At 44.2% G+C, this 14,095-nt stretch overlaps 1 protein-coding gene across 1 annotated transcript in view; it reads right to left on the bottom strand.

Annotated features, from left to right (window-relative positions):
* RAB3A (RAB3A, member RAS oncogene family) overlaps positions 1–9,151 on the bottom strand; it is a 76,937-nt gene extending 67,786 nt beyond the window's left edge. Inside the window, exon 1 of the mRNA XM_077476331.1 lies at positions 9,005–9,151. The gene's annotated coding sequence lies outside the window, so the exon portion shown is untranslated. The remainder of the gene's footprint in view (positions 1–9,004) is intronic.
* Positions 9,152–14,095: the final 4,944 nt, after the last annotated feature.

Raw genomic sequence — 14,095 nt, 5'->3', positions numbered from 1 at the left:
TGGTTTTTTAAATTTTTTAATAAAAACCTGTGTTGTGTCTTTACTCACTAATTTAGGTGAATGGTTAGGGGTACTATGTACCCCATACTCATTGACATGGGGGGGTGGAATCTGGGGGCTCCCCCCTTGTTAAAGAGGGCTTCCAGATTCCGATAAGCCCCCTGCTCACAGACCCCCACAAGCACTGGCTAGGTTTGTGGTGAAGAGGCCCTTGTCCCCATGCAGGTTGAGGGCATATGGCCTGGTATGCTTCAGGAGGGGGCGTTCACTCATCCCCTCCCTTTCCTGACCTGCCCTACCTGCTTGGGTAAGGGTCTGGTATGGATTTTGGTGGGGACCACACGCAGTTCCCCCCCCCATTTTGTTTTTATTGCCGGCAATTTTTTCTTCTACATATAGCTGTCAGCAGGGAATATGCGATATGAAGGTCATGTGACCCATTTTTTTTTTTAAATATTGCATGAGATAAGAGTCAATTCATCTAAGTAAAATATTTAATGTGAGGAAATTACGCACATTTGTTAATCACTTGCCGCCCGCCCTATAACAAAATGACAGTGGCAAAGTGGTTGCATAATCCTGATCGGAAGTCATATGACGTGATCAGGATTATGAGCCGCTGCGCGCCCCCGGGGGCGCGCATTGCGGCGATCGTTGTTGCGGGGTGTCAGTCTGACACCCTGCAACTACGATCTCGGTAAAGAGTCTCTGACGGAGACTCTTTACCACGTGATCAGCCGTGTCCAATCATGGCTGATCACAGTGTAAAGAGGAAGAGCCGGTGATCGGCTTTTCCTCACTCGCGTCTGTCAGATGCAAGTAGAGGAGAGCCGATCGGCTGCTCCTCTGACAGGGGGGGCCTGTGCTGATCGATTATCAGCACAGCCCCCCGAGGATGCCCACACTGGACCACCAGGGACGCCACCAGACCACCAAGGATGCCCAGGACAAGGTATGCCACCCTAGACCACCAGGGATTCCAGTCAGTGCCACAATGGATGCCAATCAGTGCCCACAATGGGCATCACTGATTGGCATGCATTGTTTGGCACTGATTGGCATCCATTAGTAAAGTATATTATAATACAATGCCGCCTATCAGTTCCCATCTGTGCCGCCTATCAGTGCCCATCCATGCCACCTGTGCCGCCCACCCATGCCCACCTGTGCCAGCTATCAGTGCCAATTTATGCCACCTATCAGTGCCCATCCGTGCCACCCATCAGTGCCGCCTATGAGTGCCCATCAATGCCACCTCATCAGTGCCACTTCATTGGTGCCACCTCATCATTGCCCATCAGTGTAACCCCATCAGTGCCAACCAGTGAAGGAGAAAAACTTACTTATTTACAAAGTTTTGAAACTGAAACAAAAAAAAAATTATTTTTTTCAAAATTTGTTTTTTTTTATTTGTTTAGCAAAAATTAAAAACCGCAGAGGTGATCAAATACCACCAAAAGAAAGCTCTATTTGTGGGAAAAAAATGATAAAAATTTAATTTGGTTACAGTGTAGCATGACCGCGCAATTGTCATTCAAAGTGCGACAGCGCTAAAAGCTCAAAATTGGTCTGGGCAGGAAGGTGTTTAAGTACCCGGTATTGAAGTGGTTAAAAAAACGTGAGATAAATACTGCAAAAAAAAATTAAAAAAAAATAAAAACACAAACAAACCCACACACCAAAAATAAAGCAAAATATAAGGGATATCGCAAAACATAAATATTTAACATATTTGGTAAAGAACACTTTTTTTGTGAATTGACTACTTTTGAGATAAATACTGCATGAGTTATTTTAACTCAAAAATTAATTCTATATTGATCGCTTTGTGAATTGACCCCAAAGAAGGCAATTATGACCTTATCAGTCTGCTGCTCTTTAGTGTTTACAGAATTATGTGAAGACCAAACTATATTTTCTTAGCTACTTGCTGTCCAAGCCAATTCCGACACTTCGCACCTACATATAAAAATCTGCATTTTTTTTTTTTTTTTTTACTAGATAATTACTTAGAACTTACTTTTTTAATGTCACAGGATATTTGTACAGTGGTTTATCAAATGCAAAGTCTTAGGAAAAAAAATACACTTTAATGAGTTTTAGTGAACACAAACAATATAATACCCGGATTTTTGGCAAAATATAAAAGATGAATTATGCACGCCCAATAGCTTTAGCCTGGTGTCAGCTGAATCCGGGTCACAGGAGTGCACAACTAAGTGCACTCCTGTGACCCGCAGAGTTTTGGCCCAAAGAGTGACCCAAAGAGTTTTGGCCCTACTTCTCCTTTGATGGATCTGCAATCCATTTTCCATTAAATGGAATCTTGTGTTTTTCTGCCTTCCTCTAACATCCTCCAAGAGCTCTCAAAACTCTTTCTCCCCTTCATTTCCATGTTTGGAATCAGCAGTGCGTAGTTACAATTATGTGCACGACACCCTGGACACCACAAATTCCATAGTCCATCCTGGGAGCATGCAAGAGAGGGTGGGTATGCTCCAATACACAGTGGGACCATGGAGAATAAAATTAGCCATCCTCTAATAGAAAGTCTGAGCAGTAGTAAAACACAAAAGCAAAAATGTGTTATATTGCAGCTTACAAGTGTAGCTTGGATGGGATAGCTGTTCGGTAAAACAAAAAAAACAAACACCTTTCTTCTATTTTCATCTGGTGATCCAGACATTATGGCCTATTTCAGACAGAGCAGATCTACCTGCTTAGCGGGGGATCTCTCCACTGATCCCCGCTGAGCGGGCGGTGGACAAGACCGTGTCCGGTCCACTATGTAGAGCAGACACAGCCCCCTCTCCTCTATGGGGCAGTCAGATGGAAATGGCCTGCATGTCCATTTCTATCCCATGGTCATCCAATCGACAAATGGCGAACGTATCCCCATCCATCTGTTTTTAGCAGACACATATCCGCTGACCTAGATTAAGGCTTACCTGTAGGTCCAAGAAATATCTCCTAAACCTACACAGTTTAAGAGATATTTGCAAAAAAGATAGGCACCTCTGTCTACAGCGCATGCCATAGACAGTGGTTCCCCGATTCCCCAAACAGACAGTGCTGACAAAGGAATCAGCAATTGTCTTCTCCTGAGGGGGGAGGGCGGGAACCATTGGAAACTATCCCTGCCAGGAAAAGACAGCGATTATTGCTAGCGGCTATAGGAGCCGCTAGCGATAAGAGCAAGAGAATCCGGCAGGCTGGTTGTACTGATCAACGTGGTACATTCAACCTGTCCATTAACGGTTCGAACCGTGTATGGTCAGCCTAAATCTCACAACTGAATGAAAATACCCTGGCGGGTAAAAAAAAAAAAAAGGCAGTTTCGTCCCATGTACGTTGGCATGTATAGTGGCAGGATAGAGAAAATGTAAACTGCGCTAGGATAAGTAGTGTGAAATTGACAAAATTAACAAAAATAGGCAGCAGCAATAAATGTGATATGACACCCAACAGTAATAAAGAATATACAAAGCCGCGCCAACCCTCCCTTACATATATAATATGAATACAAAAAAAATAAAAATAAAGACTAGTACAATTAAGTAATAGGTTTCAAAAAATGTGAAAGTGACCCAAAAAGGCCAAAAATGGCATAAAAATACAAAGTCCAATTAAAGAAAAGTTCACAGGTGAATCCAAATGGCGGACATAAGCGTTCTTAAATGACAGCACCACAGTGGTTCAGCACTTTCCTAGGCGCGTGAGATACCCGTCACCATATATTAAATGCGCTTACCAGAAAATATATGGAATGAAGCATATATAAATCATAAATGGATGACGTCCAAGTAAACCTTCCTCAGCTGGGTCAGCACTCCATCCCTTAGCGGTGATTCCAAGGTAATAATCTGTTCCGTGGTCTCGATATGATACGTTCAGAGGCCCACAGAAAAGAAAGGGACTAACATAGCGTAATAACGTAGGAACAGTTTAATGAATAAAAGTAATGCACTTACAGGTTTGTAGATAAAATACAGCATAAAGGAGCAAACATAAAAAGCCGGCCGGCAAACAGGAGCCCGTCCTCCTCTCCTACAACGTGGTGGCGTCACTGCGTGCCCTCCCGGCTTTTTATGTTTGCTCCTTTATGCTGCATTTTATCTACAAACCTGTAAGTGCATTACTTTTATTCATTAAACTGTTCCTACGTTATTACGCTATGTTAGTCCCTTTCTTTTCTGTGGGCCTCTGAACGTATCATATCGAGACCACGGAACAGATTATTACCTTGGAATCACCGCTAAGGGATGGAGTGCTGACCCAGCTGAGGAAGGTTTACTTGGACGTCATCCATTTATGATTTATATATGCTTCATTCCATATATTTTCTGGTAAGCGCATTTAATATATGGTGACGGGTATCTCACGCGCCTAGGAAAGTGCTGAACCACTGTGGTGCTGTCATTTAAGAACGCTTATGTCCGCCATTTGGATTCACCTGTGAACTTTTCTTTAATTGGACTTTGTATTTTTATGCCATTTTTGGCCTTTTTGGGTCACTTTCACATTTTTTGAAACCTATTACTTAATTGTACTAGTCTTTATTTTTATTTTTTTTGTATTCATATTATATATGTAAGGGAGGGTTGGCGCGGCTTTGTATATTCTTTATGTATAGTGGCAGGGCTGCATTAACTAAAGTTTTCCATTGTGTTATAGTCGGGGGGGTTTAGCCTTTTTCTATTGAAGATCGTCTTTCTAGCATAAAAGGCAATGTAAAATACAAATAATTTTTTGATTGGGAAGCCTCCAAAGTGTTACATATTCCAAGTAATAAAATAAGTGGATCGCAAGGATCCATAGTTTACCAATTAGATTAAATTTTCTTAACCACTACATTCCAGAAATCCTGTATCCACGGGCACGACCAGACCATATTGAGAAACGTACCAGGATCAGAACTACCATTTGGGCAGGTTGACTGAATATTTTCTTGACAATCGAAGAGGGGAGGTAGTGGGCCCGATGTATGAACATAAGTTGGGTAAATCTATCCTGTGCAGAGATCATCAACGGAAGGTATTGCTGTAAGCCCTCCTCCCAATCATCATCGGCCAATGCAGGTATATCAGTTTGCCAAACCCCAAAAAGTTGGGGGCACCTTAGAGCAGGGGTCTCAAACTGGTGGCCCTCCAGCTGTTACAAAACTACAAGTCCCATGAAGCATTGCAAGGTTGACAGTTACAAGCATGACTCCTACAGGCAGAGGCATGATGGGGCTTGTAGTTTCTCAACAGCTGGAGGGCCACCTGTTTGAGATCCTTGCCTTAGAGGTATCCAAACGAGAGTAAAGAGTATAGAGCCGAAAATACATTGTCTTTACAGTCAGGATCCATCCAGGTGATGCCTGGACTGGCAGCTGGCTCAGCAAGCTGCTGGAAGACCGAGCCAGCTGCTCCCACCCCCTCCACTCCAGTAAGTGCTGAATAAATATCGGTGACTGACAGACAGTTCTCTGCTCACTGAAGATCGAGAACTGAGTGATCAGTGGTCTTTGATCGCTCAGTTCTCAGTATTAGAGGCGGCAAGGACAGCTGCAGCTGGGATTGGCACTGCAGTAATCTAGGTGGGTATGTATTTTTGTTTATTAAATGTATTACTGCAGATTTCAAGAAGAACAATGGTGTCTTTGGGACAGTGGGGTTGGTAAATCTTTGAACTATGGTGTGGATCTGTGACCAAAAGGTCTAAAAAGGATGGGACAGATCCAAAAACGTGAAGCATATTTCCATGTGCCAAGTCACATCTCTCGCATGTCTTTGAGGCATATAGTGCTGTCAGAATGCTGTACCAGCGAGTGACATTTTTAACTGATCTTCTGATTTCTATTACTGATGGAGATCCTGTAGAAGAGGGTCAGTATTTTGGTTGGAACTGTGAATGAAAGGGCGACTTGAATGGCTCTTGATTAAGGTTCAAGAATCAAAGTAGAGTTTAGTAGACCAGCATTTCCTTTCAAAATTAGTTAGCAAGCATGCAAAAAAAATGGGCAGCTTGGATTTTATTTTTATTTTTTTAAGCAGAAGCAGGTCCTTTAACAAAAAAATAAAAAAATAAAAATAAATCTGGTTGGTCATCAACTAGGCTGAATTTTTGAAACGTATGTTTCTATTGCATAAAAAAAGGGAACACTTTGTCCTGTGGGTTGGGGAAGAAGAATGTGGGATTCTCCAAGTTAGAGAGTAGAGTATAGGGAAGGGTATTTTCCATAGTAGAATCAGCCATGTGGGAGCCATGGTGGGATGTTTGCATAGGTCAGATTTACCAAAATCCTAGGGAGTGTCTCTAGGAGCACAGCGTTCAGTTCCAATGAATACCCTTTTTTTTTTGTTTTAAGGCTTTATGATGGCACAAATCTTTCTCACACACCATCTCACAGCACCTCAGTGTGCTTAACTGTATGTATTAGTGCAGTGTGGAAGGATTATATCTTCTGCCAGGATTTACTGCTGTCTGTGCCCCCACTGGGGTTATTTACCCTATTTAGTCTAGTGACTACTGCCACCAAGACACAGGAAACTGAAATCCAAATTTCTGGAATTAAAATGGAAACCTCTTTCCGTGAAAACGGTCTAGTGCCTCATTCAGACAAGTGAATGATGACAGATAGGCTGCTATGTGCTATGAGTGAGCTAAAAGCCACATAGTAATGGCACATAGTGATCCTGCCCATGAGAGGGTTCCCTTGAAACATTCTGACAATGCTACCTTTCAAGAAAAGCATGCAGGAGTATCATTGCCACCCTAAGATGTGCACACCAGCACTTTGAACTTCAGTGTGGATGTGGAGAGAGGTGTGTGTATCTATATATTACACACACAAAAAAAAATTATATATATATATATATATATATATATATATATATATATATATATATATATATATATATTCTCTCTATTTTTTATTTTATTTTTATATCTATAAACGTTTTGCCTTTAATTTATATTTTAAACTGAATGTGTTGTTTTACAAGGCAATTGTTGACAATCGCTAAAAGAGAAGGAAGAAGAAGGACGTGCATTGTGTCTACAGCATTAAATGAACCATTATTCTTCAAGAGAAGGGACAGTAAAATATAGTCAAGTTGGGTAGCAGCTATTAATGGGCCCCACCAAGCTCAGACTAGTAATCTACAAGGTGCTATAGCATATTACAATGTTTCAACAGAAAGCTGAGCCAAAGACAACCCCTGCTTGTTAAATGGAGGAGAAACTACTGGGTAGAACCAAAAAGCTGATCTGGAATCGTTTTCAGCCATTGCTGCAGTGGATGAGGGACATTGAGCAAGAGCAAATTACAATTCGGCATGCTTTCCTGCTGAGAAAAGTGCAGGCTGTGAAAGCCAAGAAGCTGCAGGGCTGTAGGTACAGACGATATTGTTTGCACGATAAAAGGGATTACAGTGTGGCCTATTATAGAGCACCGAATTGTCATTTTTCTTAAAAAACCCACATGCCTCCCTTATTTGCCATTTCTGACGATTCTTCAAAAAGCACGATCCACATAAAACATTTTCATTTTTCATTGTACAGCCTTGACATAGGGGGTTATCCTTATAGGACAATGACCATGGATGGTCAAAAGAGTAGATCATGTTAATTAGGTTTGGCAAGCCCACCTTAGAATTTCAATGGGCACAACCTATTGCAGAAGCTGAATGGAAGTGTGTGTGTAAGTGTGTGTGTATTTATACACACCATACAATATAAAAATACTATGAGGGTAATTCAGTAAGGTCTGATTCACACCTGTGCGTTTTGCAGATTTGCACTACAGAACGTATTCCATAGGAAACCATGTTAAAAAAGGACTATAGTAAAAATCTGCAAAAAGCACAAAAAAAAAAAAAATTGCATAGGTGTGAATCAAGCCTAAAACTGGTGCAGTTATGCATGGCGACCAATCAGCTTCTGTTTGTTCAGTTAAGCTTTGAAAAATGAAAGCTCAAAGCTGATTGGTTTTTTTTCAGCTGCTCCATCAGTTTTTGTCAATTCCCCTGTATATGCAGAAATGGTATATTGGCTGATGTTCTAAAACATTGCAATCTACGAAGTGTGTGTGTATGTGTATATATATATATATATATATATATATATATAAAAAAAAAAAAAAAAAAAAAAAAAAAACACGCACACACTCTAAAATATATATAAAAAAAAAATTGAGTATAATATATATATATATATATATATATATATATATATATATATATATATAAAAAATAATCACAAAAACATGCAAACACCTGAATCCTTAATGGAAGAAGTCAGGTGGATTGTATTTACATGGAAAGCAAATGAGAATTGTCTGATGAATGAAATGTGAATCGCCTGGCGTTCCCAGCATCATAGGATACAGCTTGACATCTACAGTATATGAACCTCCCAATGTCAGAGGGGCAGGAATCAAGGAATCATAGATTCATCCCCCTCCCCCCAAAGTGTAAAATAATCTGGAAAAAAAAAAATGCATTGCCTATGAAATGAAGCGCATCAATTATTCAGCATGTCCATTTTAACACGTATGGTATAATTAGACCCTAGGACTATCATATATCAGAACGTTGGGTGACAAATGTCCATGAGACAATAGAAGCCCCTCCATGACCAGTGTCTGCCCCCATCAGATCCCTCATCTCCAGCTCTATGGCTGTCTGCTCATCATGGATTCATCATCTGCTTTCCCCATTACACAAAGCCAGCAATAATACTAAAAGGCAATCAGGATTTTATTTTTTTTTGCTTCTGATGTGATGCAAGCATATGAAGGCTGCCCATGGATTTGCAATGCGAAAAGCCCAAGCTAACAGCGCCAGCAGCATCCTTCCATGACAAATGAAGGTTAGATCTTGTATCCGAGCGGGCATCAGCACCAAAAGGCAAGCCAATGCTAACTGCCCTTGTAAAGGACCTTCTCCCCCCTCACAGGTCGCCCTTTTCCATGTCAGCACACGAACACAACATAAAGAACAACAAGCCTTGCTCTTACCCCTCGATATTTGTTCGGCTCCCTATTGCACCAATGCAGCAGCTTTCTCCCTGCACCTGCAGAGCACACGCTGACGTCAGCTGATTGACAGCTGCAGAGTGGTGGTGGGCGTGGCTACGCCGTCCCATTCCCCTGCCCCCTCGGTGGAAACGGAAGCCTGGGATTGGCGAGGCGGGCAAACCAATGGAAAAGCGCCGCCTGTATTCCTTGTTAAACAGGGGGCGGTGACGGGTTGCCTTGGTTCCCGGGATGAATGGCTCTGCCTTGACTTCCCACCCTCTTCTTTTTTTTTGTTTCCAACATGGATGAGAGTGAATTATAGATGAAGGAGGATAACGGCGGCTGGCTCGCAGAGCTGTGGTAGGGCAGTCGTTAGAGTGTCTTAAATATATGAATGGCTGCCGCTTACATTATTAACGAGGCTGCGAGCTGTTCCGAGCCGTGCTCACGCTTCAGGTCTTCTCCTCAGCGGCTGTTCTGTGGAGACCATTACCTTGGTGTATAAAGCACACATTCACCCCATGCTGGCCTCAGCCAGGCCTTCATATACAAAGCAGCTCTCCCTGTTCAAGGCCTATGTGGACGACCTGGAGATCCTGCCAATAACAGCGCTTCCTTTTGTAGCCTGACACCCAAGGGAGTTGCTAGGTCTACATAAGATCCGGGGCTGGAGCCCATAGCAACGTAGTAAAGAAAACCATACGCTTGGGTGGGAATACATGTCTATACAGTAATATACGTGTGTATTCAACCCATCTTTATTCAACCTAACTAACTATGAAACTATGAAACTATATATATCCTCAGAGAGCCCCCCCCCCCCTTGCATAAAGGTCCCCAGAGAGCCCCCATTACATAAAGGTCCCCAGAGAGCCCCCATTACATAAAGGTCCCCAGAGAGCCCCCCTTACATAAAGGTCCCCGGAGAGCCGCCTCCTTACATCAGGGTCCCCAGAGAGCCCCCCTTACATCAGGGTCCCCAGAGAGCCTCCTCCTTACATCAGGGTCCCCACAGAGCCCCCCTTACATCAGGGTCTCCGGAGAGCCTCCTCCTTACATCAGGGTCCCCAGAGAGCCTCCTCCTTACATCAGGGTCCCCACAGAGCCGCCCTTACATCAGGATCTCCAGAGAGCCTCCTCCTTACATCAGGGTCCCCAGAGAGCCCCCCCTTACATCAGGGTCCCCAGAGAGCCCTCCTTACATCAGGGTCCCCAGAGAGCCCCCCCTTACATCAGGGTCCCCAGAGAGCCCCCCCTTACATCAGGGTCCCCAGAGAGCACCCCCCCTTACATCAGGATCCCCAGAGAGTCCCCCTTACATCAGGGTCCCCAGAGAGCCCCCTTACATCAGGGTCCCCAGAGAGCCCCCCTTACATCAGGATCCCCAGAGCGTCCCCCTTACATCAGGGTCCCCAGAGAGCCCCCCTTACATCAGAGTCCATCCAATATTATCCGACAGGACAAACAGGACTCTCTGGGGATCCTGATGTAAGGGGGGGCTCTCTGGAGACCCTGATGTGACGGGGGCTCTCTGGGGACCCTGATGTAATCTCCATAGGCGACGTTTAAAAAATTCTACAGATTGCATGTTTTGAGTTACAGAGGAAGTTTAGGGCTAGAATTATTGCTCTCGCTCTAACGATCGCAGTGATATCTCAGATATGTGGTTCAAACACCGTTTTCATATGCGGGCGCTGCTCACATATGCGTTCACTTCTGCACGCAAGATCAGCGTCCCGTGGCACGTTTAAAAAAAACTATTTTTTTTTTTTAATTTTAATTTTTACCTTTTTATTTTTTATTTTTACACTGTTCTTTTAATTTTTTCAACTTTCCATCTATTTAATCTTCTGCCCTTGTTTTAACTTTTTTTTTCTGTCAGTAAATACCTTATACAGCCCAACCTTTTCCTGTCTGGTAAAAAGCCTAGGCTTATGACATCATGCACAGCTTGCCAGGAAAGCGAGGGGGGTCATAAGAGGGCCAATGAGAGCTGCAAAGCTGGAAGAGTGACACAGTTAAAATGGTTGCAGCCAGACTCAGTGGACGGAGATTTCCGCAGCATATTTGGCAAGTACAGAACCACAGTATATATAAAATAATATGTAAAGTGGTTGGAGGGAAGCTTCAGAATGGCAAAGATGTTTTTATTACAAATTATGTGAGCAGACTGCAGTTCCTCTTTTTTTAAAAAAAAATCGTTTTTATTGAGTTTTCATTGGTACACCAATTGCCCACGCAGGGGCCAAACATTACCCACGCAGGGGCAAACCTTCAAATGCGGCAACAGGCCACATTTGGACACATTCTCTTAACATATAATCTGTCACTTATGCAGCAACGGGCCGCATCAGGACAGGTCAAAACAATACAACCTTAACTAGCTATACCCCAATGTGGGGAGAGGTTATTGCAGGAGGTTTTGTGCTAAGTGTTATACGTACAGGATAAAATAGCATAGGAGCATTTGGGTCAACCTAACAGCCCACTATGACCTCAATGAAGGATTATGGGTTAATCACTACATCAGTTGCCGTAGTGGTATCATCCAACCAGCAGGTCCACAGCTTGTCAAACTTTTGTGGGCAACCCCTGCTCGAGTAGGTGGCCTTATAGAGGGGTAAACTAGCGTTCACCAGGTTCTTCCAAAATTTGATAGAAGGGGGGGACGATTGCTTCCAGGTCATGGTGATGGCCTTTCGTGCATAGTATAATAACAAGGATATGAGTGTTTTTCCTAGCTCTGAGGATCGACATTTGTTTCACGAGCCCCAGCAGACAGTATTTAGGGTCACAAGGGATACTGATCTTAGTAGCCCTGACTATCACCAGGAGAACCTCCTTCCAGTAGCATTCAATCGCTGGACAAGTCCAGAAAATGTGAATGAAGTCTCCTGGCCGATAGGAGCATCGCCAGCACGCTGAAGAATGCGTCAGCGACATCTGATGCAATCTGTGAGGCGTGAAGTGGGCTCTATGAACAATTTTGTATTGTACCAATTTGTCCCTGGCTGATACCAAAGGGGAGAATGGAAAATCCCAAACCTCCCTCCAGTCATCGTCATCCAACTTCGGTATGTCCTCCACCCATTTCCTACGGAGGGAGGACAACTCGGGGACGGCAGCAACCAGCAGGGACTTATAAATCTGAGACATGGGTTTCTCCAGGTCTTCTACCCGAAGGATGGATTCAAGCTCAGAGTATTCTAGCACGACCAGTTGACTTAAAAATTGACATCGATATGCATGTGCTATTTGGAGATAACGAAAATGGGCCTACGCAGGCACGTTAAATTTAGTGCGTAGTATATGAAAGGGAGTAAGTTCCCCGTTAGTGATGACATGTTCAAGAGTTAATATTTCACATTTGGCCCAGGCCTGCGGGTCCGGGATGGTACTGAACTGCGGGAGGTTAGGATTCAGCCACAGGGGGGTGTGGGGAGACCAGGAGTTCAGCAGGGGGGTCCTCAGCGCCTCCCCCGACCTCTACGCCCTTATAGTGGTGGGCATAGAAGAGGTGAGGCAGTGAGGAGTTTTCAGCCCCCTGAATATCAACCCCCGCAAGGCCTCCAGCGACCCCACTATAGCTGCCTCCAGGACCGTTGCAGCATTGGTCAGGTCCGGCCCAACCACCAGTGGGCGGTTACGAGCTGAGTGGGCAAGAAATATTTGTGGCAATCAGGAAGAGCCAACCCCCCATTCCCCACAGGCCTGGTGAGAGTGGTATATCTGACTCTAGGGGACTTTGGTCCCCAAATGAAGGAGAGGAAAAGTTGTTTCAGAGAGTTAAAGAAGGTTTTAGTCAGCCATTGTGGGGAGTTCCTAAAAATGTACGTAAGCTTGGGAAGGATCTTCATTTTTAGAAGGTTAATGCGGCCTATAAGGGAGAGGGAAAGATTGCCCCACGCCTTCAATTTGGACCTGATCCCTACCAGAACAGGTTCAAGATTGAGCCGGACAAAGTCCCTGCTCTCCCTTGAGACAATAATACCCAAGTAGGTAAACCTATCCACCCACTGAAGCTTGGTAGAGGATGGAGAGGTCCTGGCCCCTTCGTCCACCGAGAAGAGTTGAGATTTATGCCAATTCACCTTTAACCCGGTAAAGACAAAGAAGGCATCCATAATCCAAGTGCACCCCGCAAAGAGTCACCAGGATCATTCAAAAAGAGCAGAAGATCATCTGCATAGAGAGCCACTCTCTCCTCCAGCCAGCCCACCCGAAGACCACGGACCACAGCCGAACTCCTGAGAGCCTCAGCAATAGGTTCCATGGCTAGGGCAAACAAGGCCAGGGAGAGAGGGCATCCCTGCCTGGTGCCCCTCTGCAGGGGGAACGGAGGAGACAAGGAGCCATTCAGTTTAATGCGTTCCATGGGACCGGTGTACAGTGTGCGTATCCAGGCAATAAACTGCAGGGGGAAACCCATTCTTCTAAGCACCTCCCACAGATACACCCATTCCACTGTATCAAATGCCTTTTTCATATCAAGTGTGGCAATAGTCCTAGTGCCTTGATTATCATGGGGGGCATGAATGTTGGAAAACAGTCTACGGATATTGATATCCGTGGACCTACCTGGCATAAAGCCAGTTTGATCAGAATCAATCAGAGATTTGATTACCTTATTAAGTCTAATGGCCAGTATTTTAGTCAATATTTTTAAATCACAATTAAGGAGTGCTATCGGCCTGTAAGAGGCGCACTGTTTGGGGTCCTTATTAGGCTTTGGAATAAGAATAATATGGGCCTCTCTCATAGAGGGGGGCAGGGAGCCCTGTCCAAGACATGAGCAATACACCTGAGCCAACCTGGGGGCAAGCAGTTCTACGTGGGCTCTTAAATACTCTATGGGTAGCCCATCCGGCCCCGGGGTCTTCCCTGCCGGGAAAGACCCAATGGCCATCGTGACCTCCTCTGGTGTGATCTCCGAAACAAGGAGCTGTCGCTCTGCATCAGAGAGCCACCCGAGTGCCAGCGTATCTAACAATGAGGTCATTGGTGCAGGGTCAAAGCATTCAGGGAGTGAGGAGACATACAGGGAGGTGTAGAACCTGGTGAATGCAGATAAAATATCCTCCGGAGAGGTAA

Source organism: Lithobates pipiens, unplaced genomic scaffold (assembly GCF_037356315.1).
Source record: "Lithobates pipiens isolate NorthernLeopardFrog02 unplaced genomic scaffold, aLitPip1_a1.2 Scaffold_13, whole genome shotgun sequence".
NCBI classification, from domain to species: Eukaryota; Metazoa; Chordata; class Amphibia; order Anura; family Ranidae; genus Lithobates; species Lithobates pipiens.
This window is presented reverse-complemented; position numbering and strand designations above follow the sequence as displayed.